Below are 23,921 nucleotides of genomic sequence, written 5' to 3'. Positions count from 1 at the left end.
TGAATTAGAAAAATAGATACTGCACATCCCCTTTTCAATGTATTTTGGAAACTGCCACATTTGAAGTAATGATTTTCTTTCAATGCAGCTCTCAATCAATCAATACAAAATTCAGGCATTAATTGTAGAGCATGTGAAGATGTTATTTGTGTCAAGCATTTTCTCAAATATTTGGAAAATCCTAAACTATAGGTAATTCCGTGTTAATGTTATTTTTACAATATCTTTTTGATTTATCCAACCTTAAGCATCTTTGAAAAATAATTGAAAAAGCAATTTATTACTAATATTTGAATCAATAGTTTCAACAGCAGCATGGACATTGCTCCTTTGAAAAAGTAGTTTTGGTTAATTAGTTTTATCCAATTTTTATGAAACTTAGTATTTTATGTGTCAGGATGGCCGAGCGGCCTAAGGCGCTGCGTTCAGGTCGCAGTCTCCTCTGGAGGCGTGGGTTCAAATCCCACTTCTGACAGTGTTCTTCCTTTTCTTCTTTGTTCTACAATGTCTCTTCCTTGTTGCTTGTGAAGAGAAATACTTAAGATATTCACTGCAAATCTGTTTCACAAACCACTTTGAAGAATAATCAACCTTCCATTATTTCTGCTTTATATCAATCAAAGAAAATGTTGCAATCTTCCCTAAAAATATGGACTTAAATACTACTTCAGACATCAATATTATATGTATTTTTTTCTTTGGTCAACATTTTTTCATATACTGAGTTTGCAAAATAAAATATCCCCCAACTTCTGAATCAGGGCTCCATATCTCAGGAGTAAGAACACTGCTCTTTTAAGCCAGTGGTGTTGAACACAAACCCTACTTGTACACTCCTTCATAGCATCCAATCAAGGCCATAAGCCAATATCATTAGCCAGTTCTTGGAAAGTTCATAAATGTCTTTTCTATGGTGAGTGAAAATCCACAAGACAACAAATTCTAGACACTTGGAATCCAATTCTGAATAGAGCAAAAAAAAATAATTACCGCATTTTTCCTTGGCATTCTATGAATTAGAAAAATAGATACTGCACATCCCCTTTTCAATGTATTTTGGAAACTGCCACATTTGGAGTAATGATTTTCTTTCAATGCAGCTCTCAATCAATCAATCCAAAATTCAGGCATTAATTGTAGAGCATGTGAAGATGTTATTTGTGTCAAGCATTTTCTCAAATATTTGGAAAATCCTAAACTATAGGTAATTCCGTGTTAATGTTATTTTTACAATATCTTTTTGATTTATCCAACTTTAAGCATCTTTGAAAAATAATTGAAAAAGCAATGTATTACTAATATTTGAATCAATAGTTTCAACAGCAGCATGGACATTGCACCTTTGAAAAAGTAATTTTGGTTAATTAGTTTTATCCAATTTTTATGAAACTTCGTTTTTTATGTGTCAGGATGGCCGAGCGGTCTAAGGCGCTGCGTTCAGGTCGCAGTCTCCTCTGGAGGCGTGGGTTCAAATCCCACTTCTGACAGTGTTCTTCCTTTTCTTCTTTGTTCTACAATGTCTCTTCCTTGTTGCTTGTGAAGAGAAATACTTAAGATATTCACTGCAAATCTGTTTCACAAACCACTTTGAAGAATAATCAACCTTCCATTATTTCTGCTTTATATCAATCAAAGAAAATGTTGCAATCTTCCCTAAAAATATGGACTTAAATACTACTTCAGACATCAATATTATATGTATTTTTTTCTTTGGTCAACATTTTTTCATATACTGAGTTTGCAAAATAAAATATCCCCCAACTTCTGAATCAGGGCTCCATATCTCAGGAGTAAGAACACTGCTCTTTTAAGCCAGTGGTGTTGAACACAAACCCTACTTGTACACTCCTTCATAGCATCCAATCAAGGCCATAAGCCAATATCATTAGCCAGTTCTTGGAAAGTTCATAAATGTCTTTTCTATGGTGAGTGAAAATCCACAAGACAACAAATTCTAGACACTTGGAATCCAATCCTGAATAGAGCAAAAAAAAATAATTACCGCATTTTTCCTTGGCATTCTATGAATTAGAAAAATAGATACTGCACATCCCCTTTTCAATGTATTTTGGAAACTGCCACATTTGGAGTAATGATTTTCTTTCAATGCAGCTCTCAATCAATCAATCCAAAATTCAGGCATTAATTGTAGAGCATGTGAAGATGTTATTTGTGTCAAGCATTTTCTCAAATATTTGGAAAATCCTAAACTATAGGTAATTCCGTGTTAATGTTATTTTTACAATATCTTTTTGATTTATCCAACTTTAAGCATCTTTGAAAAATAATTGAAAAAGCAATGTATTACTAATATTTGAATCAATAGTTTCAACAGCAGCATGGACATTGCACCTTTGAAATAGTAATTTTGGTTAATTAGTTTTATCCAATTTTTATGAAACTTCGTTTTTTATGTGTCAGGATGGCCGAGCGGTCTAAGGCGCTGCGTTCAGGTCGCAGTCTCCTCTGGAGGCGTGGGTTTAAATCCCACTTCTGACAGTGTTCTTCCTTTTCTTCTTTGTTCTACAATGTCTCTTCCTTGTTGCTTGTGAAGAGAAATACTTAAGATATTCACTGCAAATCTGTTTCACAAACCACTTTGAAGAATAATCAACCTTCCATTATTTCTGCTTTATATCAATCAAAGAAAATGTTGCAATCTTTCCTAAAAATATGGACTTAAATACTACTTCAGACATCAATATTATATGTATTTTTTTCTTTGGTCAACATTTTTTCATATACTGAGTTTGCAAAATAAAATATCCCCCAACTTCTGAATCAGGGCTCCATATCTCAGGAGTAAGAACACTGCTCTTTTAAGCCAGTGGTGTTGAACACAAACCCTACTTGTACACTCCTTCATAGCATCCAATCAAGGCCATAAGCCAATATCATTAGCCAGTTCTTGGAAAGTTCATAAATGTCTTTTCTATGGTGAGTGAAAATCCACAAGACAACAAATTCTAGACACTTGGAATCCAATCCTGAATAGAGCAAAAAAAATAATTACCGCATTTTTCCTTGGCATTCTATGAATTAGAAAAATAGATACTTCACATCCCCTTTTCAATGTATTTTGGAAACTGCCACATTTGAAGTAATGGTTTTCTTTCAATGCAGCTCTCAATCAATCAATACAAAATTCAGGCATTAATTGTAGAGCATGTGAAGATGTTATATGTGTCAAGCATTTTCTCAAATATTTGGAAAATCCTAAACTATAGGTAATTCCGTGTTAATGTTATTTTTACAATATCTTTTTGATTTATCCAACCTTAAGCATCTTTGAAAAATAATTGAAAAAGCAATTTATTACTAATATTTGAATCAATAGTTTCAACAGCAGCATGGACATTGCACCTTTGAAAAAGTAGTTTTGGTTAATTAGTTTTATCCAATTTTTATGAAACTTAGTATTTTATGTGTCAGGATGGCCGAGCGGTCTAAGGCGCTGCGTTCAGGTCGCAGTCTCCTCTGGAGGCGTGGCTTCAAATCCCACTTCTGACAGTGTTCTTCCTTTTCTTCTTTGTTCTACAATGTCTCTTCCTTGTTGCTTGTGAAGAGAAATACTTAAGATATTCACTGCAAATCTGTTTCACAAACCACTTTGAAGAATAATCAACCTTCCATTATTTCTGCTTTATATCAATCAAAGAAAATGTTGCAATCTTTCCTAAAAATATGGACTTAAATACTACTTCAGACATCAATATTATATGTATTTTTTTCTTTGGTCAACATTTTTTCATATACTGAGTTTGCAAAATAAAATATCCCCCAACTTCTGAATCAGGGCTCCATATCTCAGGAGTAAGAACACTGCTCTTTTAAGCCAGTGGTCATGAACACAAACCCTACTTGTACACTCCTTCATAGCATCCAATCAAGGCCATAAGCCAATATCATTAGCCAGTTCTTGGAAAGTTCATAAATGTCTTTTCTATGGTGAGTGAAAATCCACAAGACAACAAATTATAGACACTTGGATTCCAATCCTGAATAGAGCAAAAAAAATAATTACCGCATTTTTCCTTGGCATTCTATGAATTAGAAAAATAGATACTGCACATCCCCTTTTCAATGTATTTTGGAAACTGCCACATTTGAAGTAATGATTTTCTTTCAATGCAGCTCTCAATCAATCAATCCAAAATTCAGGCATTAATTGTAGAGCATGTGAAGATGTTATTTGTGTCAAGCATTTTCTCAAATATTTGGAAAATCCTAAACTATAGGTAATTCCGTGTTAATGTTATTTTTACAATATCTTTTTGATTTATCCAACCTTAAGCATCTTTGAAAAATAATTGAAAAAGCAATTTATTACTAATATTTGAATCAATAGTTTCAACAGCAGCATGGACATTGCTCCTTTGAAAAAGTAGTTTTGGTTAATTAGTTTTATCCAATTTTTATGAAACTTAGTATTTTATGTGTCAGGATGGCCGAGCGGCCTAAGGCGCTGCGTTCAGGTCGCAGTCTCCTCTGGAGGCGTGGGTTCAAATCCCACTTCTGACAGTGTTCTTCCTTTTCTTCTTTGTTCTACAATGTCTCTTCCTTGTTGCTTGTGAAGAGAAATACTTAAGATATTCACTGCAAATCTGTTTCACAAACCACTTTGAAGAATAATCAACCTTCCATTATTTCTGCTTTATATCAATCAAAGAAAATGTTGCAATCTTCCCTAAAAATATGGACTTAAATACTACTTCAGACATCAATATTATATGTATTTTTTTCTTTGGTCAACATTTTTTCATATACTGAGTTTGCAAAATAAAATATCCCCCAACTTCTGAATCAGGGCTCCATATCTCAGGAGTAAGAACACTGCTCTTTTAAGCCAGTGGTGTTGAACACAAACCCTACTTGTACACTCCTTCATAGCATCCAATCAAGGCCATAAGCCAATATCATTAGCCAGTTCTTGGAAAGTTCATAAATGTCTTTTCTATGGTGAGTGAAAATCCACAAGACAACAAATTCTAGACACTTGGAATCCAATCCTGAATAGAGCAAAAAAAAATAATTACCGCATTTTTCCTTGGCATTCTATGAATTAGAAAAATAGATACTGCACATCCCCTTTTCAATGTATTTTGGAAACTGCCACATTTGGAGTAATGATTTTCTTTCAATGCAGCTCTCAATCAATCAATCCAAAATTCAGGCATTAATTGTAGAGCATGTGAAGATGTTATTTGTGTCAAGCATTTTCTCAAATATTTGGAAAATCCTAAACTATAGGTAATTCCGTGTTAATGTTATTTTTACAATATCTTTTTGATTTATCCAACTTTAAGCATCTTTGAAAAATAATTGAAAAAGCAATGTATTACTAATATTTGAATCAATAGTTTCAACAGCAGCATGGACATTGCACCTTTGAAAAAGTAATTTTGGTTAATTAGTTTTATCCAATTTTTATGAAACTTAGTTTTTTATGTGTCAGGATGGCCGAGCGGTCTAAGGCGCTGCGTTCAGGTCGCAGTATCCTCTGGAGGCGTGGGTTTAAATCCCACTTCTGACAGTGTTCTTCCTTTTCTTCTTTGTTCTACAATGTCTCTTCCTTGTTGCTTGTGAAGAGAAATACTTAAGATATTCACTGCAAATCTGTTTCACAAACCACTTTGAAGAATAATCAACCTTCCATTATTTCTGCTTTATATCAATCAAAGAAAATGTTGCAATCTTTCCTAAAAATATGGACTTAAATACTACTTCAGACATCAATATTATATGTATTTTTTTCTTTGGTCAACATTTTTTCATATACTGAGTTTGCAAAATAAAATATCCCCCAACTTCTGAATCAGGGCTCCATATCTCAGGAGTAAGATCACTGCTCTTTTAAGCCAGTGGTGTTGAACACAAACCCTACTTGTACACTCCTTCATAGCATCCAATCAAGGCCATAAGCCAATATCATTAGCCAGTTCTTGGAAAGTTCATAAATGTCTTTTCTATGGTGAGTGAAAATCCACAAGACAACAAATTCTAGACACTTGGAATCCAATCCTGAATAGAGCAAAAAAAATAATTACCGCATTTTTCCTTGGCATTCTATGAATTAGAAAAATAGATACTTCACATCCCCTTTTCAATGTATTTTGGAAACTGCCACATTTGAAGTAATGGTTTTCTTTCAATGCAGCTCTCAATCAATCAATACAAAATTCAGGCATTAATTGTAGAGCATGTGAAGATGTTATTTGTGTCAAGCATTTTCTCAAATATTTGGAAAATCCTAAACTATAGGTAATTCCGTGTTAATGTTATTTTTACAATATCTTTTTGATTTATCCAACCTTAAGCATCTTTGAAAAATAATTGAAAAAGCAATTTATTACTAATATTTGAATCAATAGTTTCAACAGCAGCATGGACATTGCACCTTTGAAAAAGTAGTTTTGGTTAATTAGTTTTATCCAATTTTTATGAAACTTAGTATTTTATGTGTCAGGATGGCCGAGCGGTCTAAGGCGCTGCGTTCAGGTCGCAGTCTCCTCTGGAGGCGTGGCTTCAAATCCCACTTCTGACAGTGTTCTTCCTTTTCTTCTTTGTTCTACAATGTCTCTTCCTTGTTGCTTGTGAAGAGAAATACTTAAGATATTCACTGCAAATCTGTTTCACAAACCACTTTGAAGAATAATCAACCTTCCATTATTTCTGCTTTATATCAATCAAAGAAAATGTTGCAATCTTTCCTAAAAATATGGACTTAAATACTACTTCAGACATCAATATTATATGTATTTTTTTCTTTGGTCAACATTTATTCATATACTGAGTTTGCAAAATAAAATATCCCCCAACTTCTGAATCAGGGCTCCATATCTCAGGAGTAAGAACACTGCTCTTTTAAGCCAGTGGTCATGAACACAAACCCTACTTGTACACTCCTTCATAGCATCCAATCAAGGCCATAAGCCAATATCATTAGCCAGTTCTTGGAAAGTTCATAAATGTCTTTTCTATGGTGAGTGAAAATCCACAAGACAACAAATTCTAGACACTTGGAATCCAATCCTGAATAGAGCAAAAAAAATAATTACCGCATTTTTCCTTGGCATTCTATGAATTAGAAAAATAGATACTGCACATCCCCTTTTCAATGTATTTTGGAAACTGCCACATTTGAAGTAATGATTTTCTTTCAATGCAGCTCTCAATCAATCAATACAAATTCAGGCATTAATTGTAGAGCATGTGAAGATGTTATTTGTGTCAAGCATTTTCTCAAATATTTGGAAAATCCTAAACTATAGGTAATTCCGTGTTAATGTTATTTTTACAATATCTTTTTGATTTATCCAACTTTAAGCATCTTTGAAAAATAATTGAAAAAGTAATTTATTACTAATCGGGGTGGCCGAGCGGTCTAAGGTGCTGCGTTCAGGTCGCAGTCTCCTCTGGAGGCGAGGGTTCAAATCCAACTTCTGACAGTGTTCTTCCTTTTCTTCTTTGTTCTACAATGTCTCTTCCTTGTTGCTTGTGAAGAGAAATACTTAAGATATTCACTGCAAATCTGTTTCACAAACCACTTTGAAGAATAATCAACCTTCCATTATTTCTGCTTTATATCAATCAAAGAAAATGTTGCAATCTTCCCTAAAAATATGGACTTAAATACTACTTCAGACATCAATATTATATGTATTTTTTTCTTTGGTCAACATTTTTTCATATACTGAGTTTGCAAAATAAAATATCCCCCAACTTCTGAATCAGGGCTCCATATCTCAGGAGTAAGAACACTGCTCTTTTAAGCCAGTGGTGTTGAACACAAACCCTACTTGTACACTCCTTCATAGCATCCAATCAAGGCCATAAGCCAATATCATTAGCCAGTTCTTGGAAAGTTCATAAATGTCTTTTCTATGGTGAGTGAAAATCCACAAGACAACAAATTCTAGACACTTGGAATCCAATCCTGAATAGAGCAAAAAAAATAATTACCGCATTTTTCCTTGGCATTCTATGAATTAGAAAAATAGATACTGCACATCCCCTTTTCAATGTATTTTGGAAACTGCCACATTTGGAGTAATGATTTTCTTTCAATGCAGCTCTCAATCAATCAATACAAAATTCAGGCATTAATTGTAGAGCATGTGAAGATGTTATTTGTGTCAAGCATTTTCTCAAATATTTGGAAAATCCTAAACTATAGGTAATTCCGTGTTAATGTTATTTTTACAATATCTTTTTGATTTATCCAACCTTAAGCATCTTTGAAAAATAATTGAAAAAGCAATATATTACTAATATTTGAATCAATAGTTTCAACAGCAGCATGGACATTGCACCTTTGAAAAAGTAGTTTTGGTTAATTAGTTTTATCCAATTTTTATGAAAGTTAGTGTTTTATGTGTCAGGATGGCCGAGCGGTCTAAGGCGCTGCGTTCAGGTCGCAGTCTCCTCTGGAGGCGTGGGTTCAAATCCCACTTCTGACAGTGTTCTTCCTTTTCTTCTTTGTTCTACAATGTCTCTTCCTTGTTGCTTGTGAAGAGAAATACTTAAGATATTCACTGCAAATCTGTTTCACAAACCACTTTGAAGAATAATCAACCTTCCATTATTTCTGCTTTATATCAATCAAAGAAAATGTTGCAATCTTCCCTAAAAATATGGACTTAAATACTACTTCAGACATCAATATTATATGTATTTTTTTCTTTGGTCAACATTTTTTCATATACTGAGTTTGCAAAATAAAATATCCCCCAACTTCTGAATCAGGGCTCCATATCTCAGGAGTAAGAACACTGCTCTTTTAAGCCAGTGGTGTTGAACACAAACCCTACTTGTACACTCCTTCATAGCATCCAATCAAGGCCATAAGCCAATATCATTAGCCAGTTCTTGGAAAGTTCATAAATGTCTTTTCTATGGTGAGTGAAAATCCACAAGACAACAAATTCTAGACACTTGGAATCCAATCCTGAATAGAGCAAAAAAAATAATTACTGCATTTTTCCTTGGCATTCTATGAATTAGAAAAATAGATACTGCACATCCCCTTTTCAATGTATTTTGGAAACTGCCACATTTGGAGTAATGATTTTCTTTCAATGCAGCTCTCAATCAATCAATCCAAAATTCAGGCATTAATTGTAGAGCATGTGAAGATGTTATTTGTATCAAGCATTTTCTCAAATATTTGGAAAATCCTAAACTATAGGTAATTCCGTGTTAATGTTATTTTTACAATATCTTTTTGATTTATCCAACCTTAAGCATCTTTGAAAAATAATTGAAAAAGCAATTTATTACTAATATTTGAATCAATAGTTTCAACAGCAGCATGGACATTGCACCTTTGAAAAAGTAATTTTGGTTAATTAGTTTTATCCAATTTTTATGAAACTTAGTGTTTTATGTGCCAGGATGGCCGAGCGGTCTAAGGCGCTGCGTTCAGGTCGCAGTCTCCTCTGGAGGCGTGGGTTCAAATCCCACTTCTGACAGTGTTCTTCCTTTTCTTCTTTGTTCTACAATGTCTCTTCCTTGTTGCTTGTGAAGAGAAATACTTAAGATATTCACTGCAAATCTGTTTCACAAACCACTTTGAAGAATAATCAACCTTCCATTATTTCTGCTTTATGTCAATCAAAGAAAATGTTGCAATCTTCCCTAAAAATATGGACTTAAATACTACTTCAGACATCAATATTATATGTATTTTTTTCTTTGGTCAACATTTTTTCATATACTGAGTTTGCAAAATAAAATATCCCCCAACTTCTGAATCAGGGCTCCATATCTCAGGAGTAAGAACACTGCTCTTTTAAGCCAGTGGTCATGAACACAAACACTACTTGTACACTCCTTCATAGCATCCAATCAAGGCCATAAGCCAATATCATTAGCCAGTTCTTGGAAAGTTCATAAATGTCTTTTCTATGGTGAGTGAAAATCCACAAGACAACAAATTCTAGACACTTGGAATCCAATCCTGAATAGAGCAAAAAAAATAATTACCGCATTTTTCCTTGGCATTCTATGAATTAGAAAAATAGATACTGCACATCCCCTTTTCAATGTATTTTGGAAACTGCCACATTTGGAGTAATGATTTTCTTTCAATGCAGCTCTCAATCAATCAATACAAAATTCAGGCATTAATTGTAGAGCATGTGAAGATGTTATTTGTGTCAAGCATTTTCTCAAATATTTGGAAAATCCTAAACTATAGGTAATTCCGTGTTAATGTTATTTTTACAATATCTTTTTGATTTATCCAACCTTAAGCATCTTTGAAAAATAATTGAAAAAGCAATTTATTACTAATATTTGAATCAATAGTTTCAACAGCAGCATGGACATTGCACCTTTGAAAAAGTAGTTTTGGTTAATTAGTTTTATCCAATTTTTATGAAAGTTAGTGTTTTATGTGTCAGGATGGCCGAGCGGTCTAAGGCGCTGCGTTCAGGTCGCCGTCTCCTCTGGAGGCGTGGGTTCAAATCCCACTTCTGACAGTGTTCTTCCTTTTCTTCTTTGTTCTACAATGTCTCTTCCTTGTTGCTTGTGAAGGGAAATACTTAAGATATTCACTGCAAATCTGTTTCACAAACCACTTTGAAGAATAATCAACCTTCCATTATTTCTGCTTTATATCAATCAAAGAAAATGTTGCAATCTTCCCTAAAAATATGGACTTAAATACTACTTCAGAAGTCAATATTATATGTATTTTTTTCTTTGGTCAACATTTTTTCATATACTGAGTTTGCAAAATAAAATATCCCCCAACTTCTGAATCAGGGCTCCATATCTCAGGAGTAAGAACACTGCTCTTTTAAGCCAGTGGTGTTGAACACAAACCCTACTTGTACACTCCTTCATAGCATCCAATCAAGGCCATAAGCCAATATCATTAGCCAGTTCTTGGAAAGTTCATAAATGTCTTTTCTATGGTGAGTGAAAATCCACAAGACAACAAATTCTAGACACTTGGAATCCAATCCTGAATAGAGCAAAAAAAATAATTACTGCATTTTTCCTTGGCATTCTATGAATTAGAAAAATAGATACTGCACATCCCCTTTTCAATGTATTTTGGAAACTGCCACATTTGGAGTAATGATTTTCTTTCAATGCAGCTCTCAATCAATCAATACAAAATTCAGGCATTAATTGTAGAGCATGTGAAGATGTTATTTGTGTCAAGCATTTTCTCAAATATTTGGAAAATCCTAAACTATAGGTAATTCCGTGTTAATGTTATTTTTACAATATCTTTTTGATTTATCCAACCTTAAGCATCTTTGAAAAATAATTGAAAAAGCAATATATTACTAATATTTGAATCAATAGTTTCAACAGCAGCATGGAAATTGCACCTTTGAAAAAGTACTTTTGGTTAATTAGTTTTATCCAATTTTTATGAAACGTAGTTTTTTATGTGTCAGGATGGCTGAGCGGCCTAAGGCACTGCGTTCAGGTCGCAGTCTCCTCTGGAGGCGTGGGTTCAAATCCCACTTCTGACAGTGTTCTTCCTTTTCTTCTTTGTTCTACAATGTCTCTTCCTTGTTGCTTGTGTAGAGAAATACTTAAGATATTCACTGCAAATCTGTTTCACAAACTACTTTGAAGAATAATCAACCTTCCATTATTTCTGCTTTATATCAATCAAAGAAAATGTTGCAATCTTTCCTAAAAATATGGACTTAAATACTACTTCAGACATCAATATTATATGTATTTTTTTCTTTGGTCAACATTTTTTCATATACTGAGTTTGCAAAATAAAATATCCCCCAACTTCTGAATCAGGGCTCCATATCTCAGGAGTAAGAACACTGCTCTTTTAAGCCAGTGGTGTTGAACACAAACCCTACTTGTACACTCCTTCATAGCATCCAATCAAGGCCATAAGCCAATATCATTAGCCAGTTCTTGGAAAGTTCATAAATGTCTTTTCTATGGTGAGTGAAAATCCACAAGACAACAAATTCTAGACACTTGGAATCCAATCCTGAATAGAGCAAAAAAAATAATTACCGCATTTTTCCTTGGCATTCTATGAATTAGAAAAATAGATACTGCACATCCCCTTTTCAATGTATTTTGGAAACTGCCACATTTGAAGTAATGGTTTTCTTTCAATGCAGCTCTCAATCAATCAATACAAAATTCAGGCATTAATTGTAGAGCATGTGAAGATGTTATTTGTGTCAAGCATTTTCTCAAATATTTGGAAAATCCTAAACTATAGGTAATTCCGTGTTAATGTTATTTTTACAATATCTTTTTGATTTATCCAACCTTAAGCATCTTTGAAAAATAATTGAAAAAGCAATTTATTACTAATATTTGAATCAATAGTTTCAACAGCAGCATGGACATTGCTCCTTTGAAAAAGTAGTTTTGGTTAATTAGTTTTATCCAATTTTTATGAAACTTAGTACTTTATGTGTCAGGATGGCCGAGCGGCCTAAGGCGCTGCGTTCAGGTCGCAGTCTCCTCTGGAGGCGTGGGTTCAAATCCCACTTCTGACAGTGTTCTTCCTTTTCTTCTTTGTTCTACAATGTCTCTTCCTTGTTGCTTGTGAAGAGAAATACTTAAGATATTCACTGCAAATCTGTTTCACAAACCACTTTGAAGAATAATCAACCTTCCATTATTTCTGCTTTATGTCAATCAAAGAAAATGTTGCAATCTTCCCTAAAAATATGGACTTAAATACTACTTCAGACATCAATATTATATGTATTTTTTTCTTTGGTCAACATTTTTTCATATACTGAGTTTGCAAAATAAAATATCCCCCAACTTCTGAATCAGGGCTCCATATCTCAGGAGTAAGAACACTGCTCTTTTAAGCCAGTGGTCATGAACACAAACACTACTTGTACACTCCTTCATAGCATCCAATCAAGGCCATAAGCCAATATCATTAGCCAGTTCTTGGAAAGTTCATAAATGTCTTTTCTATGGTGAGTGAAAATCCACAAGACAACAAATTCTAGACACTTGGAATCCAATCCTGAATAGAGCAAAAAAAATAATTACCGCATTTTTCCTTGGCATTCTATGAATTAGAAAAATAGATACTGCACATCCCCTTTTCAATGTATTTTGGAAACTGCCACATTTGGAGTAATGATTTTCTTTCAATGCAGCTCTCAATCAATCAATACAAAATTCAGGCATTAATTGTAGAGCATGTGAAGATGTTATTTGTGTCAAGCATTTTCTCAAATATTTGGAAAATCCTAAACTATAGGTAATTCCGTGTTAATGTTATTTTTACAATATCTTTTTGATTTATCCAACCTTAAGCATCTTTGAAAAATAATTGAAAAAGCAATTTATTACTAATATTTGAATCAATAGTTTCAACAGCAGCATGGACATTGCACCTTTGAAAAAGTAGTTTTGGTTAATTAGTTTTATCCAATTTTTATGAAAATTAGTGTTTTATGTGTCAGGATGGCCGAGCGGTCTAAGGCGCTGCGTTCAGGTCGCCGTCTCCTCTGGAGGCGTGGGTTCAAATCCCACTTCTGACAGTGTTCTTCCTTTTCTTCTTTGTTCTACAATGTCTCTTCCTTGTTGCTTGTGAAGGGAAATACTTAAGATATTCACTGCAAATCTGTTTCACAAACCACTTTGAAGAATAATCAACCTTCCATTATTTCTGCTTTATATCAATCAAAGAAAATGTTGCAATCTTCCCTAAAAATATGGACTTAAATACTACTTCAGAAGTCAATATTATATGTATTTTTTTCTTTGGTCAACATTTTTTCATATACTGAGTTTGCAAAATAAAATATCCCCCAACTTCTGAATCAGGGCTCCATATCTCAGGAGTAAGAACACTGCTCTTTTAAGCCAGTGGTGTTGAACACAAACCCTACTTGTACACTCCTTCATAGCATCCAATCAAGGCCATAAGCCAATATCATTAGCCAGTTCTTGGAAAGTTCATAAATGTCTTTTCTATGGTGAGTGAAAATCCACAAGACAACAAATTCTAGACACTTGGAATCCAATCCTGAATAGAGCAAAAAAAATAATTACTGCATTTTTCCTTGGCATTCTATGAATTAGAAAAATAGATACTGCACATCCCCTTTTCAATGTATTTTGGAAACTGCCACATTTGGAGTAATGATTTTCTTTCAATGCAGCTCTCAATCAATCAATACAAAATTCAGGCATTAATTGTAGAGCATGTGAAGATGTTATTTGTGTCAAGCATTTTCTCAAATATTTGGAAAATCCTAAACTATAGGTAATTCCGTGTTAATGTTATTTTTACAATATCTTTTTGATTTATCCAACCTTAAGCATCTTTGAAAAATAATTGAAAAAGCAATATATTACTAATATTTGAATCAATAGTTTCAACAGCAGCATGGAAATTGCACCTTTGAAAAAGTACTTTTGGTTAATTAGTTTTATCCAATTTTTATGAAATGTAGTTTTTTATGTGTCAGGATGGCCGAGCGGCCTAAGGCACTGCGTTCAGGTCGCAGTCTCCTCTGGAGGCGTGGGTTCAAATCCCACTTCTGACAGTGTTCTTCCTTTTCTTTTTTGTTCTACAATGTCTCTTCCTTGTTGCTTGTGTAGAGAAATACTTAAGATATTCACTGCAAATCTGTTTCACAAACTACTTTGAAGAATAATCAACCTTCCATTATTTCTGCTTTATATCAATCAAAGAAAATGTTGCAATCTTTCCTAAAAATATGGACTTAAATACTACTTCAGACATCAATATTATATGTATTTTTTTCTTTGGTCAACATTTTTTCATATACTGAGTTTGCAAAATAAAATATCCCCCAACTTCTGAATCAGGGCTCCATATCTCAGGAGTAAGAACACTGCTCTTTTAAGCCAGTGGTGTTGAACACAAACCCTACTTGTACACTCCTTCATAGCATCCAATCAAGGCCATAAGCCAATATCATTAGCCAGTTCTTGGAAAGTTCATAAATGTCTTTTCTATGGTGAGTGAAAATCCACAAGACAACAAATTCTAGACACTTGGAATCCAATCCTGAATAGAGCAAAAAAAATAATTACCGCATTTTTCCTTGGCATTCTATGAATTAGAAAAATAGATACTGCACATCCCCTTTTCAATGTATTTTGGAAACTGCCACATTTGAAGTAATGGTTTTCTTTCAATGCAGCTCTCAATCAATCAATACAAAATTCAGGCATTAATTGTAGAGCATGTGAAGATGTTATTTGTGTCAAGCATTTTCTCAAATATTTGGAAAATCCTAAACTATAGGTAATTCCGTGTTAATGTTATTTTTACAATATCTTTTTGATTTATCCAACCTTAAGCATCTTTGAAAAATAATTGAAAAAGCAATTTATTACTAATATTTGAATCAATAGTTTCAACAGCAGCATGGACATTGCTCCTTTGAAAAAGTAGTTTTGGTTAATTAGTTTTATCCAATTTTTATGAAACTTAGTACTTTATGTGTCAGGATGGCCGAGCGGCCTAAGGCGCTGCGTTCAGGTCGCAGTCTCCTCTGGAGGCGTGGGTTCAAATCCCACTTCTGACAGTGTTCTTCCTTTTCTTCTTTGTTCTACAATGTCTCTTCCTTGTTGCTTGTGAAGAGAAATACTTAAGATATTCACTGCAAATCTGTTTCACAAACCACTTTGAAGAATAATCAACCTTCCATTATTTCTGCTTTATATCAATCAAAGAAAATGTTGCAATCTTCCCTAAAAATATGGACTTAAATACTACTTCAGACATAAATATTATATGTATTTTTTTCTTTGGTCAACATTTTTTCATATACTGAGTTTGCAAAATAAAATATCCCCCAACTTCTGAATCAGGGCTCCATATCTCAGGAGTAAGAACACTGCTCTTTTAAGCCAGTGGTCATGAACACAAACCCTACTTGTACACTCCTTCATAGCATCCAATCAAGGCCATAAGCCAATATCATTAGCCAGTTCTTGGAAAGTTCATAAATGTCTTTTCTATGGTGAGTGAAAATCCACAAGACAACAAATTCTAGACACTTGGAATCCAATCCTGAATAGAGCAAAAAAAATAATTACCGCATTTTTCCTTGGCATTCTATGAATTAGAAAAATAGATACTATACATCCCCTTTTCAATGTATTTTGGAAACTGCCACATTTGAAGTAATGATTTTCTTTCAATGCAGCTCTCAATCAATCAATACAAAATTCAGGCATTAATTGTAGAGCATGTGAAGATGTTATTTGTGTCAAGCATTTTCTCAAATATTTGGAAAATCCTAAACTATAGGTAATTCCGTGTTAATGTTATTTTTACAATATCTTTTTGATTTATCCAACCTTAAGCATCTTTGAAAAATAATTGAAAAAGCAATTTATTACTAATATTTGAATCAATAGTTTCAACAGCAGCATGGACATTGCTCCTTTGAAAAAGTAGTTTTGGTTAATTAGTTTTATCCAATTTTTATGAAACTTAGTATTTTATGTGTCAGGATGGCCGAGCGGCCTAAGGCGCTGCGTTCAGGTTGCAGTCTCCTCTGGAGGCGTGGGTTCAAATCCCACTTCTGACAGTGTTCTTCCTTTTCTTCTTTGTTCTACAATGTCTCTTCCTTGTTGCTTGTGAAGAGAAATACTTAAGATATTCACTGCAAATCTGTTTCACAAACCACTTTGAAGAATAATCAACCTTCCATTATTTCTGCTTTATATCAATCAAAGAAAATGTTGCAATCTTCCCTAAAAATATGGACTTAAATACTACTTCAGACATCAATATTATATGTATTTTTTTCTTTGGTCAACATTTTTTCATATACTGAGTTTGCAAAATAAAATATCCCCCAACTTCTGAATCAGGGCTCCATATCTCAGGAGTAAGAACACTGCTCTTTTAAGCCAGTGGTGTTGAACACAAACCCTACTTGTACACTCCTTCATAGCATCCAATCAAGGCCATAAGCCAATATCATTAGCCAGTTCTTGGAAAGTTCATAAATGTCTTTTCTATGGTGAGTGAAAATCCACAAGACAACAAATTCTAGACACTTGGAATCCAATCCTGAATAGAGCAAAAAAAATAATTACCGCTTTTTTCCTTGGCATTCTATGAATTAGAAAAATAGATACTGCACATCCCCTTTTCAATGTATTTTGGAAACTGCCACATTTGGAGTAATGATTTTCTTTCAATGCAGCTCTCAATCAATCAATACAAAATTCAGGCATTAATTGTAGAGCATGTGAAGATGTTATTTGTGTCAAGCATTTTCTCAAATATATGGAAAATCCTAAACTATAGGTAATTCCGTGTTAATGTTATTTTTACAATATCTTTTTGATTTATCCAACCTTAAGCATCTTTGAAAAATAATTGAAAAAGCAATATATTACTAATATTTGAATCAATAGTTTCAACAGCAGCATGGACATTGCACCTTTGAAAAAGTAGTTTTGGTTAATTAGTTTTATCCAATTTTTATGAAACGTAGTTTTTTATGTGTCAGGATGGCCGAGCGGTATAAGGCACTGCGTTCAGGTTGCAGTCTCCTCTGGAGGCGTGGGTTCAAATCCCACTTCTGACAGAGTTCTTCCTTTTCTTCTTTGTTCTACAATGTCTCTTCCTTGTTGCTTGTGTAGAGAAATACTTAAGATATTCACTGCAAATCTGTTTCACAAACTACTTTGAAGAATAATCAACCTTCCATTATTTCTGCTTTATATCAATCAAAGAAAATGTTGCAATCTTTCCTAAAAATATGGACTTAAATACTACTTCAGACATCAATATTATATGTATTTTTTTTCTTTGGTCAACATTTTTTCATATACTGAGTTTGCAAAATAAAATATCCCCCAACTTCTGAATCAGGGCTCCATATCTCAGGAGTAAGAACACTGCTCTTTTAAGCCAGTGGTGTTGAACACAAACCCTACTTGTACACTCCTTCATAGCATCCAATCAAGGCCATAAGCCAATATCATTAGCCAGTTCTTGGAAAGTTCATAAATGTCTTTTCTATGGTGAGTGAAAATCCACAAGACAACAAATTCTAGACACTTGGAATCCAATCCTGAATAGAGCAAAAAAAATAATTACCGCATTTTTCCTTGGCATTCTATGAATTAGAAAAATAGATACTGCACATCCCCTTTTCAATGTATTTTGGAAACTGCCACATTTGAAGTAATGGTTTTCTTTCAATGCAGCTCTCAATCAATCAATACAAAATTCAGGCATTAATTGTAGAGCATGTGAAGATGTTATTTGTGTCAAGCATTTTCTCAAATATTTGGAAAATCCTAAACTATAGGTAATTCCGTGTTAATGTTATTTTTACAATATCTTTTTGATTTATCCAACCTTAAGCATCTTTGAAAAATAATTGAAAAAGCAATTTATTACTAATATTTGAATCAATAGTTTCAACAGCAGCATGGACATTGCTCCTTTGAAAAAGTAGTTTTGGTTAATTAGTTTTATCCAATTTTTATGAAACTTAGTATTTTATGTGTCAGGATGGCCGAGCGGCCTAAGGCGCTGCGTTCAGGTCGCAGTCTCCTCTGGAGGCGTGGGTTCAAATCCCACTTCTGACAGTGTTCTTCCTTTTCTTCTTTGTTCTACAATGTCTCTTCCTTGTTGCTTGTGAAGAGAAATACTTAAGATATTCACTGCAAATCTGTTTCACAAACCACTTTGAAGAATAATCAACCTTCCATTATTTCTGCTTTATATCAATCAAAGAAAATGTTGCAATCTTCCCTAAAAATATGGACTTAAATACTACTTCAGACATCAATATTATATGTATTTTTCTCTTTGGTCAACATTTTTTCATATACTGAGTTTGCAAAATAAAATATCCCCCAACTTCTGAATCAGGGCTCCATATCTCAGGAGTAAGAACACTGCTCTTTTAAGCCAGTGGTCATGAACACAAACCCTACTTGTACACTCCTTCATAGCATCCAATCAAGGCCATAAGCCAATATCATTAGCCAGTTCTTGGAAAGTTCATAAATGTCTTTTCTATGGTGAGTGAAAATCCACAAGACAACAAATTCTAGACACTTGGAATCCAATCCTGAATAGAGCAAAAAAAATAATTACCGCATTTTTCCTTGGCATTCTATGAATTAGAAAAATAGATACTGCACATCCCCTTTTCAATGTATTTTGGAAACTGCCACATTTGAAGTAATGATTTTCTTTCAATGCAGCTCTCAATCAATCAATACAAAATTCAGGCATTAATTGTAGAGCATGTGAAGATGTTATTTGTGTCAAGCATTTTCTCAAATATTTGGAAAATCCTAAACTATAGGTAATTCCGTGTTAATGTTATTTTTACAATATCTTTTTGATTTATCCAACCTTAAGCATCTTTGAAAAATAATTGAAAAAGCAATTTATTACTAATATTTGAATCAATAGTTTCAACAGCAGCATGGACATTGCTCCTTTGAAAAAGTAGTTTTGGTTAATTAGTTTTATCCAATTTTTATGAAACTTAGTATTTTATGTGTCAGGATGGCCGAGCGGCCTAAGGAGCTGCGTTCAGGTCGCAGTCTCCTCTGGAGGCGTGGGTTCAAATCCCACTTCTGACAGTGTTCTTCCTTTTCTTCTTTGTTCTACAATGTCTCTTCCTTGTTGCTTGTGAAGAGAAATACTTAAGATATTCACTGCAAATCTGTTTCACAAACCACTTTGAAGAATAATCAACCTTCCATTATTTCTGCTTTATATCAATCAAAGAAAATGTTGCAATCTTCCCTAAAAATATGGACTTAAATACTACTTCAGACATCAATATTATATGTATTTTTTTCTTTGGTCAACATTTTTTCATATACTGAGTTTGCAAAATAAAATATCCCCCAACTTCTGAATCAGGGCTCCATATCTCAGGAGTAAGAACACTGCTCTTTTAAGCCAGTGGTGTTGAACACAAACCCTACTTGTACACTCCTTCATAGCATCCAATCAAGGCCATAAGCCAATATCATTAGCCAGTTCTTGGAAAGTTCATAAATGTCTTTTCTATGGTGAGTGAAAATCCACAAGACAACAAATTCTAGACACTTGGAATCCAATCCTGAATAGAGCAAAAAAAATAATTACCGCTTTTTTCCTTGGCATTCTATGAATTAGAAAAATAGATACTGCACATCCCCTTTTCAATGTATTTTGGAAACTGCCACATTTGGAGTAATGATTTTCTTTCAATGCAGCTCTCAATCAATCAATACAAAATTCAGGCATTAATTGTAGAGCATGTGAAGATGTTATTTGTGTCAAGCATTTTCTCAAATATATGGAAAATCCTAAACTATAGGTAATTCCGTGTTAATGTTATTTTTACAATATCTTTTTGATTTATCCAACCTTAAGCATCTTTGAAAAATAATTGAAAAAGCAATTTATTACTAATATTTGAATCAATAGTTTCAACAGCAGCATGGACATTGCTCCTTTGAAAAAGTAGTTTTGGTTAATTAGTTTTATCCAATTTTTATGAAACTTAGTATTTTATGTGTCAGGATGGCCGAGCGGCCTAAGGCGCTGCGTTCAGGTCGCAGTCTCCTCTGGAGGCGTGGGTTCAAATCCCACTTCTGACAGTGTTCTTCCTTTTCTTCTTTGTTCTACAATGTCTCTTCCTTGTTGCTTGTGAAGAGAAATACTTAAGATATTCACTGCAAATCTGTTTCACAAACCACTTTGAAGAATAATCAACCTTCCATTATTTCTGCTTTATATCAATCAAAGAAAATGTTGCAATCTTCCCTAAAAATATGGACTTAAATACTACTTCAGACATCAATATTATATGTATTTTTCTCTTTGGTCAACATTTTTTCATATACTGAGTTTGCAAAATAAAATATCCCCCAACTTCTGAATCAGGGCTCCATATCTCAGGAGTAAGAACACTGCTCTTTTAAGCCAGTGGTCATGAACACAAACCCTACTTGTACACTCCTTCATAGCATCCAATCAAGGCCATAAGCCAATATCATTAGCCAGTTCTTGGAAAGTTCATAAATGTCTTTTCTATGGTGAGTGAAAATCCACAAGACAACAAATTCTAGACACTTGGAATCCAATCCTGAATAGAGCAAAAAAAATAATTACCGCATTTTTCCTTGGCATTCTATGAATTAGAAAAATAGATACTGCACATCCCCTTTTCAATGTATTTTGGAAACTGCCACATTTGAAGTAATGATTTTCTTTCAATGCAGCTCTCAATCAATCAATACAAAATTCAGGCATTAATTGTAGAGCATGTGAAGATGTTATTTGTGTCAAGCATTTTCTCAAATATTTGGAAAATCCTAAACTATAGGTAATTCCGTGTTAATGTTATTTTTACAATATCTTTTTGATTTATCCAACCTTAAGCATCTTTGAAAAATAATTGAAAAAGCAATTTATTACTAATATTTGAATCAATAGTTTCAACAGCAGCATGGACATTGCTCCTTTGAAAAAGTAGTTTTGGTTAATTAGTTTTATCCAATTTTTATGAAACTTAGTATTTTATGTGTCAGGATGGCCGAGCGGCCTAAGGAGCTGCGTTCAGGTCGCAGTCTCCTCTGGAGGCGTGGGTTCAAATCCCACTTCTGACAGTGTTCTTCCTTTTCTTCTTTGTTCTACAATGTCTCTTCCTTGTTGCTTGTGAAGAGAAATACTTAAGATATTCACTGCAAATCTGTTTCACAAACCACTTTGAAGAATAATCAACCTTCCATTATTTCTGCTTTATATCAATCAAAGAAAATGTTGCAATCTTCCCTAAAAATATGGACTTAAATACTACTTCAGACATCAATATTACATGTATTTTTTTCTTTGGTCAACATTTTTTCATATACTGAGTTTGCAAAATAAAATATCCCCCAACTTCTGAATCAGGGCTCCATATCTCAGGAGTAAGAACACTGCTCTTTTAAGCCAGTGGTGTTGAACACAAACCCTACTTGTACACTCCTTCATAGCATCCAATCAAGGCCATAAGCCAATATCATTAGCCAGTTCTTGGAAAGTTCATAAATGTCTTTTCTATGGTGAGTGAAAATCCACAAGACAACAAATTCTAGACACTTGGAATCCAATCCTGAATAGAGCAAAAAAAATAATTACCGCTTTTTTCCTTGGCATTCTATGAATTAGAAAAATAGATACTGCACATCCCCTTTTCAATGTATTTTGGAAACTGCCACATTTGGAGTAATGATTTTCTTTCAATGCAGCTCTCAATCAATCAATACAAAATTCAGGCATTAATTGTAGAGCATGTGAAGATGTTATTTGTGTCAAGCATTTTCTCAAATATATGGAAAATCTTAAACTATAGGTAATTCCGTGTTAATGTTATTTTTACAATATCTTTTTGATTTATCCAACCTTAAGCATCTTTGAAAAATAATTGAAAAAGCAATATATTACTAATATTTGAATCAATAGTTTCAACAGCAGCATGGACATTGCACCTTTGAAAAAGTAGTTTTGGTTAATTAGTTTTATCCAATTTTTATGAAACGTAGTTTTTTATGTGTCAGGATGGCCGAGCGGTATAAGGCACTGCGTTCAGGTCGCAGTCTCCTCTGGAGGCGTGGGTTCAAATCCCACTTCTGACAGTGTTCTTCCTTTTCTTCTTTGTTCTACAATGTCTCTTCCTTGTTGCTTGTGTAGAGAAATACTTAAGATATTCACTGCAAATCTGTTTCACAAACTACTTTGAAGAATAATCAACCTTCCATTATTTCTGCTTTATATCAATCAAAGAAAATGTTGCAATCTTTCCTAAAAATATGGACTTAAATACTACTTCAGACATCAATATTATATGTATTTTTTTTCTTTGGTCAACATTTTTTCATATACTGAGTTTGCAAAATAAAATATCCCCCAACTTCTGAATCAGGGCTCCATATCTCAGGAGTAAGAACACTGCTCTTTTAAGCCAGTGGTGTTGAACACAAACCCTACTTGTACACTCCTTCATAGCATCCAATCAAGGCCATAAGCCAATATCATTAGCCAGTTCTTGGAAAGTTCATAAATGTCTTTTCTATGGTGAGTGAAAATCCACAAGACAACAAATTCTAGACACTTGGAATCCAATCCTGAATAGAGCAAAAAAAATAATTACCGCATTTTTCCTTGGCATTCTATGAATTAGAAAAATAGATACTGCACATCCCCTTTTCAATGTATTTTGGAAACTGCCACATTTGAAGTAATGGTTTTCTTTCAATGCAGCTCTCAATCAATCAATACAAAATTCAGGCATTAATTGTAGAGCATGTGAAGATGTTATTTGTGTCAAGCATTTTCTCAAATATTTGGAAAATCCTAAACTATAGGTAATTCCGTGTTAATGTTATTTTTACAATATCTTTTTGATTTATCCAACCTTAAGCATCTTTGAAAAATAATTGAAAAAGCAATTTATTACTAATATTTGAATCAATAGTTTCAACAGCAGCATGGACATTGCTCCTTTGAAAAAGTAGTTTTGGTTAATTAGTTTTATCCAATTTTTATGAAACTTAGTATTTTATGTGTCAGGATGGCCGAGCGGCCTAAGGCGCTGCGTTCAGGTCGCAGTCTCCTCTGGAGGCGTGGGTTCAAATCCCACTTCTGACAGTGTTCTTCCTTTTCTTCTTTGTTCTACAATGTCTCTTCCTTGTTGCTTGTGAAGAGAAATACTTAAGATATTCACTGCAAATCTGTTTCACAAACCACTTTGAAGAATAATCAACCTTCCATTATTTCTGCTTTATATCAATCAAAGAAAATGTTGCAATCTTCCCTAAAAATATGGACTTAAATACTACTTCAGACATCAATATTATATGTATTTTTTTCTTTGGTCAACATTTTTTCATATACTGAGTTTGCAAAATAAAATATCCCCCAACTTCTGAATCAGGGCTCCATA

At 33.6% G+C, this 23,921-nt stretch overlaps 20 non-coding genes across 20 annotated transcripts; all 20 read left to right on the top strand.

Annotated features, from left to right (window-relative positions):
- Positions 1–392: 392 nt before the first annotated feature.
- Positions 393–475, top strand: TRNAL-CAG (transfer RNA leucine (anticodon CAG)). The gene has a single exon. It is a non-coding gene; the product is annotated as a tRNA-Leu (tRNA).
- Positions 476–1,404: 929 nt separating this feature from the next.
- TRNAL-CAG (transfer RNA leucine (anticodon CAG)) lies at positions 1,405–1,487 on the top strand. The gene has a single exon. It is a non-coding gene; the product is annotated as a tRNA-Leu (tRNA).
- A 929-nt stretch (positions 1,488–2,416) lies between these two features.
- Positions 2,417–2,499, top strand: TRNAL-CAG (transfer RNA leucine (anticodon CAG)). The gene has a single exon. It is a non-coding gene; the product is annotated as a tRNA-Leu (tRNA).
- A 928-nt stretch (positions 2,500–3,427) lies between these two features.
- On the top strand, positions 3,428–3,510 carry TRNAL-CAG (transfer RNA leucine (anticodon CAG)). Its single transcript has one exon. It is a non-coding gene; the product is annotated as a tRNA-Leu (tRNA).
- Positions 3,511–4,438: 928 nt separating this feature from the next.
- TRNAL-CAG (transfer RNA leucine (anticodon CAG)) lies at positions 4,439–4,521 on the top strand. Its single transcript has one exon. It is a non-coding gene; the product is annotated as a tRNA-Leu (tRNA).
- Positions 4,522–6,461: 1,940 nt separating this feature from the next.
- TRNAL-CAG (transfer RNA leucine (anticodon CAG)) lies at positions 6,462–6,544 on the top strand. The gene has a single exon. It is a non-coding gene; the product is annotated as a tRNA-Leu (tRNA).
- A 1,832-nt stretch (positions 6,545–8,376) lies between these two features.
- Positions 8,377–8,459, top strand: TRNAL-CAG (transfer RNA leucine (anticodon CAG)). The gene has a single exon. It is a non-coding gene; the product is annotated as a tRNA-Leu (tRNA).
- A 928-nt stretch (positions 8,460–9,387) lies between these two features.
- TRNAL-CAG (transfer RNA leucine (anticodon CAG)) lies at positions 9,388–9,470 on the top strand. The gene has a single exon. It is a non-coding gene; the product is annotated as a tRNA-Leu (tRNA).
- A 928-nt stretch (positions 9,471–10,398) lies between these two features.
- TRNAL-CAG (transfer RNA leucine (anticodon CAG)) lies at positions 10,399–10,481 on the top strand. Its single transcript has one exon. It is a non-coding gene; the product is annotated as a tRNA-Leu (tRNA).
- Positions 10,482–11,409: 928 nt separating this feature from the next.
- TRNAL-CAG (transfer RNA leucine (anticodon CAG)) lies at positions 11,410–11,492 on the top strand. Its single transcript has one exon. It is a non-coding gene; the product is annotated as a tRNA-Leu (tRNA).
- A 928-nt stretch (positions 11,493–12,420) lies between these two features.
- TRNAL-CAG (transfer RNA leucine (anticodon CAG)) lies at positions 12,421–12,503 on the top strand. Its single transcript has one exon. It is a non-coding gene; the product is annotated as a tRNA-Leu (tRNA).
- A 928-nt stretch (positions 12,504–13,431) lies between these two features.
- Positions 13,432–13,514, top strand: TRNAL-CAG (transfer RNA leucine (anticodon CAG)). Its single transcript has one exon. It is a non-coding gene; the product is annotated as a tRNA-Leu (tRNA).
- A 928-nt stretch (positions 13,515–14,442) lies between these two features.
- TRNAL-CAG (transfer RNA leucine (anticodon CAG)) lies at positions 14,443–14,525 on the top strand. The gene has a single exon. It is a non-coding gene; the product is annotated as a tRNA-Leu (tRNA).
- Positions 14,526–15,453: 928 nt separating this feature from the next.
- On the top strand, positions 15,454–15,536 carry TRNAL-CAG (transfer RNA leucine (anticodon CAG)). Its single transcript has one exon. It is a non-coding gene; the product is annotated as a tRNA-Leu (tRNA).
- Positions 15,537–16,464: 928 nt separating this feature from the next.
- On the top strand, positions 16,465–16,547 carry TRNAL-CAG (transfer RNA leucine (anticodon CAG)). Its single transcript has one exon. It is a non-coding gene; the product is annotated as a tRNA-Leu (tRNA).
- A 928-nt stretch (positions 16,548–17,475) lies between these two features.
- TRNAL-CAG (transfer RNA leucine (anticodon CAG)) lies at positions 17,476–17,558 on the top strand. The gene has a single exon. It is a non-coding gene; the product is annotated as a tRNA-Leu (tRNA).
- Positions 17,559–18,487: 929 nt separating this feature from the next.
- TRNAL-CAG (transfer RNA leucine (anticodon CAG)) lies at positions 18,488–18,570 on the top strand. The gene has a single exon. It is a non-coding gene; the product is annotated as a tRNA-Leu (tRNA).
- Positions 18,571–20,509: 1,939 nt separating this feature from the next.
- Positions 20,510–20,592, top strand: TRNAL-CAG (transfer RNA leucine (anticodon CAG)). The gene has a single exon. It is a non-coding gene; the product is annotated as a tRNA-Leu (tRNA).
- A 1,939-nt stretch (positions 20,593–22,531) lies between these two features.
- TRNAL-CAG (transfer RNA leucine (anticodon CAG)) lies at positions 22,532–22,614 on the top strand. The gene has a single exon. It is a non-coding gene; the product is annotated as a tRNA-Leu (tRNA).
- Positions 22,615–23,543: 929 nt separating this feature from the next.
- Positions 23,544–23,626, top strand: TRNAL-CAG (transfer RNA leucine (anticodon CAG)). The gene has a single exon. It is a non-coding gene; the product is annotated as a tRNA-Leu (tRNA).
- Positions 23,627–23,921: the final 295 nt, after the last annotated feature.

Source organism: Taudactylus pleione, unplaced genomic scaffold, assembly GCF_031769625.1.
Source record: "Taudactylus pleione unplaced genomic scaffold, aTauple2 ptg000190l, whole genome shotgun sequence".
In the NCBI taxonomy this organism is placed as follows: domain Eukaryota; kingdom Metazoa; phylum Chordata; class Amphibia; order Anura; family Myobatrachidae; genus Taudactylus; species Taudactylus pleione.
Note: the sequence above shows the minus strand (reverse complement) of the source record. Positions and strands in the feature narration are given on the sequence as shown.